Consider the following 6,000-nt stretch of genomic DNA (forward strand, 5'->3'; position numbering starts at 1 on the left):
AGTAACTGGAGAAAAACAAACGACAGTTTAATAACAGATATACCTCCTGTATAGAAAGGGAGAGGCCCAAGAAAACAGAACCCCCCAAAAGGGCCAAAGCGAATATGCTTAAAACTAAAGATGTTGGGGGGTGGAGAGTGCGTTATGGGAGGGGACCAGGAGAAGCAGAGGTAAAGTCCTGTAGATTGAAGTCCTTGCATTCTCCATTGATAACAGAGTTCTAGAGATTTAGATATCCTCCTCTTCCAGGGTCCTGTTGGAGACACCCTTACAAATGGAGATTTCTCTTGTAAATGTTTCCTACAAAAGGGTCATTTCTCAGTTTTCATAGCTTACCCTGTGTTTGCAGTTTCTTAAAAAAAAAAAAAAAAAAAAAAAAAATCAGCCTAAGGGGCGCCTGAGTGGTGCAGTCGGTTAAGTGATCAACTCTGGATTTCAGCTCAGGTCGTGATTTCAGTGTGGTTGAGATCGAGCCCAGCCTCGGGCTCTGTTTAAGACTCCCTTTCCCGGGATCCCTGGGTGGCGCAGCGGTTTGGCGCCTGCCTTTGGCCCAGGGCACGATCCTGGAGACCCGGGATCGAATCCCACGTCGGGCTCCCGGTGCATGGAGCCTGCTTCTCCCTCTGCCTGTGTCTCTGCCTCTCTCTCTCTCTGTGACTATCATAAATAATAAATTAAAAAAAAAAAAAAAAAAAAAGACTCCCTTTCCCTCTTTCTGCCCCTTGCCCACTTGCAAATAAATAAGTAAATCTTTAAAAACCAGAAGAATCAGCTTAAGATAATTATGCCAAAGAGGCATATCTTGGGGTGGGGGGACGGTGGGCAAAATCTGCTCCCCTTGAAAGTCCACAGAATTTGCTGGAATTTGCTGTAGTGCTAATACTTAACACAAAGTCATGCCCATGCCCAGTCTCTGTCGGGCATTGACTATGACACCTCCTCCCACCTCCTGCCTTTCCAGATTCCACCCAGGCAGCAGAGGACAAAGCCCTCAGACTGGAGCTAAGAAAGTGGCTCTGGTTCAGTGGGGGTAGGGAGTCAGGGACCTGGGTGCGAGCACAAAGCTCTGCTGGCAGGAAAGACCTGAGGGCAAGATGGGGCTACCCCGGTAGGGGGGTGGTGGTGGGGGGAGTGCAGGGTGCCAGGGCAGCCCGGGGCCTGCAGGAAAGCACATCATAGTTCCAGTAGAAAAGAGAAAGTGGGGTGCGAGTTGTTGTTAGCACCATCCTCTACTACAGACACAGTCCCAGGGCAGATTCTGTTTACGGTGATGCTGGATGGTGCCACCTGCTTGCTGGGGAATGGCAATGAGAGAGGGATTACTTGCCAGGAAGACCACCAGAGACTATTGTCCCCTTGGAGGGACTGTATTGGTAAGGTATTTCTCATTGCTGGACAGGAGTGGGGTCTCAAGCAATATACAATCAGTTATAGGAAAATGAAGCAAGTGAAAAATTTTTCCCCAGGCAACCTTTCATACTGTAAAATTAAATTCCAAATACATTTATGAGCTAAGTGGTGAATGTGATCTCCCTGCTTTTTCTTCTTTTGTTTGTTTATTAATAGTGACAAATGTGAGAAAACATAAGAGAGAAGAAACTTCCTTATAGGAGAGCTAGGACTCTCCACCCCTGACATTTATATAGCAGGGAAGAGCTGGGGGTGCTGGAAGGATCAGGGGTGCCACAATTTGCCTGCTATTGGCACTGATTAGGTCAAGATTTATTCACTGAAAAAAAAAAGATTTATTCACTGATTATTTTTTTTCCAACAGGCCAATTAACCCCCAACAGTGGCAACTTGTTTTTAAGAATATCATTCATCAAAAAAAAAGAAAAAAAAAGAAAAAAAAGAATGTCATTCATCACATTAAATTAATCAAATTAATGTTGTTTATTAAAGTATTATGGATGGTTTTGTTTGTATTATTTTTTATTTATTTTTACAATTATATGAAGGTTATAAGCATATGGACTTTATGCCTAGTTTATGTTCATACTCTTTAAAAAACATAATAATCATTTAAGGCAATATTGAGGGTCCATGAGAATTATTTTTCTTTTAACCTAAGTCTGCAACATTTTTTTCCTCTTTAAAAGGGCCCATGAATTACATAATATTTGATGACCAGATGTCACTGAGTTTTCTGTTTTTGTTTTGTTTTTTAAATACTTTCTGGGGCACCTGGCTGGCTCAGTCAGTAGAACACGTGACTCTTGATCTCAGGGTTTTGAGTACCAGCCCCACGTTGGGTGTAGAGTTTACCTAAAAAATAAATAAATAGGGACGCCTGGGTGGCTCAGTGGTTTAGCGCCACCTTCAGCCCAGGGCATGTTCCTGGAGTCCTGGGATCAAGTCCCACATCGGGCTTCCTGCGTGGAACCTGCTGCTTCCTCTGCCTGTGTCTGTGCCTCTCTCTCTCTGTCTCTCACAGACACAGAATAAATAAATGAAATATTTAAATAAATATGAATAAATATTGAATAAGTAAATTCACAATAACCAAAGGTGATTGTGAATAAATAAATGAATAAATAAATACATATTTATGAATAAATATTTAAAATATTTATAAATATAAATAAAATCTTTAAAAAATAAATAGAAATTTGCACTATTTTTATTGCCTCATTTTATCATTGGGCTTATTAGGTTTCCCACCTTCTGTGATATGATTTTCTCACTAGTGAAATCCCATTTAAGGGCAGCCCCGGTGGCGCAGCGGTTTGGCGTCGCCTGCAGCCTGGGGTGTGATCCTGGAGACCTGGGATCGAGTCCCACATTGGGCTCCCTGTGTGGAGCCTGCTTCTCCCTCTGCCTGTGTCTCTGCCCCTCTCTGTCTATGAATAAATAAATAAAATCTTTAAAAAATATTAAAAAAAAAATCCCATTTAATGGGCAGCAACCCCAAGATTCCCACCTAAGATACATCCTGTAGATTTTCTCCTTCTTTTCTGATTGTCTAATTTCCCTTGTAAGCATAAGTCCCTGTTATGCTAGGTCAAGAAGAGAGGGAAGAGATGCCTGGCTGGCTTCGTTGATAGAGCATGCAACTCTTGATCTCTGGGTTCAAACCCCATGTGGATATGGAACCTACTTAAAAACAACACAGTACTGGGATCCCTGGGTGGCGCAGCGGTTTGGCGCCTGCCTTTGGCCCGGGGCGTGATCCTGGAGAGCTGGGATCAAATCCCACGTCGGGCTCCCGCTGCATGGAGCCTGCTTCTCCCTCTGCCTGTGTCTCTGCCTCTCTCTCTCTCCCTCTCTCTCTCTCTCTCTCTGTGTGACTATCATAAATAAATAAAATTAAAAATTAAAAAAAAAAACAACACAGTACAAAAACTATCATCCAATTCATTAAAAAAAAATTGCTTTCATCATTGATGTGATATTCTCACCTGTCTTTATTGTCTCATTTTTGTCTTATTAAATTAAACATCAACCAATATTCATGTCAGAACTATATTTGTTCATCCGTTGCAACCACTGTTGGCTGTGGATACAAGAGTTGAGCAAAAGTTAACGAAATCATTTTGTGAAAATTAGTTGCCTATGAAGAATTTAAAATGAAAAGTTTGTATATATTTTTTCAGTTTTATTGAGAAATAATTGATCTCCAAGAGCTTGTATATTTTATCATTTGTAAATCACTGACATCCTTCATATCAATAAAATTTATAATAAACTTCTGCACACATATTTGCATACAGATATTTTGTTGTTGGGAAGCCAGTTGATAAACACTTACCAGCACTCCACTGTCTAGTTTGGTTGCTAACCATTGCCTTTCTTTAAGAAAGGACTTGGGGGCAGTGAGGAACACAAACATTTTTCCTCCCTCCCCCCTTTTTTTTATTGTGGTAAAGCATACAAAACTTACCATTTTAATCATTTTTTAAGTGTATAGTTTACTGGCATAAAATCCATTCACATTGTTGTCTCCCGTACTTTCCATCATCCCAAAGTGAAAATCTATACCCATTAAACAATTTTCTATTTCCCACTTTCCCAGCCCCTGGCAACCTTTGTTCTACTTTCGGTTGCTGTCAATTTGACTGCTCTAGGTACCCTAGGTAAGAAGAAACATATAATAACATTTATTCTTTTGTGTCTGGCTTATTTCACTTAGCATGATGTCTTCACCCATGGTTGTAACATGTGTCTGAATTTCCTTCCTTTTTCTGGATGAATGATAATTCATTGTACATATAGATCACGTTTTGTTTATCCATTCATCTGTCCATGGACCTTTGAGTTGTTTCCCTTTTGGCTATTGTGAAAAATGCTGCTATGAATGTGTATAAATAGCTGTTCTTTCCTTTCTTTTATGAATGCCTTTAGTTCTGGAGCTCCCAGACAGCAAATGAGAGAGCTGGATGGATCAAAACAGGACCCCAGGATTATCTTATCCTTTGCTTTCTCTAAATGCTTGATGGCTCTTTCTGTTCCCTCCTCTTACAGGAGAGGTTGTGTACTATGGGAACAGCACCCGGAGAAGCCAAGTTCAGTGGCTGATGCAAAACACCACCTAATGCCTTTGCTGATGGTTGGGTTGAGCTCAGTGTGAACTACCACCACAGTGTGAACCACAGGAGTCCCCAGCAACCACCTGAAACTGGCTGACAGAAACCATGGAAGGGCAAGAGTGTGGTGAGCAAAAGTCTTTAATACTGTGAGAGGCAGGTGGCCTCAGGGATGACAGAAGCAGCCAAGGGCTCAGCCCTCTTTAGGATCAGGAAATGCCACTGACACTGAACGACCAGGATGATGTGGATCTAAATAAACTTTTTTTTTTTTTTTAAATGCTGGAAATAATCCATCTTGATTTGTGCCTGGTTGCTGAAAATACCATCAGCCTCTTTCCAGATGGAACAAATTATTTGCCATTAAAAATTCATTTAAAAATAACATAACCAATTAGTGTGCTCCAATGTCAGCTTATAGACTAAAAGGAACTGAAAATATAAAATGAAATGGGAAAAGTTTTCTTTCTTTCTTTCTTTCTTTCTTTCTTTCTTTCTTTCTTTCTTTCTTTCTTTCTTTCTTTCTTTCTTTCTTTCTTTCTTTCTTTCTTCTTTTTGAAGGAGAAAACAGACATCTTAGGTTTCTCTGAGCAAACAGAACTGTGTTCAGAAGGGCAAGGGCAACGGGACGAAAGTTTTTATGTGACATCAAAGGATGTGCAGACAGTGGAATCAAAGCTTGGAATGAGCACTTTCGGATATATTTTTAAAATCTTTTGTCAGGCTTGGAACAGCTTAGCGAGTTGTAGAGTGCTGGCCTGGGCTGATATGTTGAGAGCTTTGATGAGGTAGGTTGGCGCAGAACATTGAAAGCTTACGATTGCTGACGAAGGCTGGACAGTCCTCGGCCTTCCCCAGCGGCTGCTCTCTGATTCCTACCCGCCCCCCCAGACGCCCAGTTTGGAGGCATTTGTTTTCCCCTTTTTGGACTCTGGGGCACACCTGCTAGCCCCAGAGTGCTAGCCCCTGCTGCTAGAGTGAGTGACTCTCTGGAAGTGAGAAAATCTAGTGGTCATGTCTGACTCACCCTCTAACTGTGCCCAGGTGATTGATTCTCAAGGTCCTCACCATGGAACAGGGGCTGATAGATGCTCTGGATTGAGACAAGCCACTTCAGTCTATGCCTTCACCTGAAGCGGTTCATATAGGCTTGATACCCGTTTGCTGAAAAAATGGATATGAACAAGCAGACCTGTGGAAAGTGTGTGTGTGTGTGTGTGTGTGTGTGTGTGTGTGTGTGTGTGTGTGTGAAGCATTAGCTCCAGAAGGGAGTAAAATCCTAAGTATCCAGGGAGTGCACGCAATTTATTTTTTTCTGATCCTATCTTAAAAACTGGTACTCAGGGGCACCTGGGTGGCTCAGTGGTTGAGAATCTGCGTTTGGCTCAGTTCCTGATCCCAGAGTCCTGGGATCCAGTCCCCCACAGGGAGCCAGCTTCTCCCTCTGCCTATGTCTCTGCCTCTCTCTCCTTGTCTC

The 6,000-nt window shown here is 42.1% G+C and overlaps 1 long non-coding RNA gene across 3 annotated transcripts in view; it reads left to right on the forward strand.

Moving 5' to 3' along the window:
* The window catches only part of LOC111096796, a 70,201-nt gene extending 65,247 nt beyond the window's left edge, over positions 1-4,954 (forward strand). For all 3 annotated transcript variants that reach the window (XR_005362568.1, XR_005362570.1, XR_005362569.1), the window contains one exon: positions 4,462-4,954. This is a non-coding gene — a long non-coding RNA (uncharacterized LOC111096796). The remainder of the gene's footprint in view (positions 1-4,461) is intronic.
* Positions 4,955-6,000: the final 1,046 nt, after the last annotated feature.

This window comes from Canis lupus, chromosome 7 (assembly GCF_011100685.1).
Source record: "Canis lupus familiaris isolate Mischka breed German Shepherd chromosome 7, alternate assembly UU_Cfam_GSD_1.0, whole genome shotgun sequence".
In the NCBI taxonomy this organism is placed as follows: domain Eukaryota; kingdom Metazoa; phylum Chordata; class Mammalia; order Carnivora; family Canidae; genus Canis; species Canis lupus.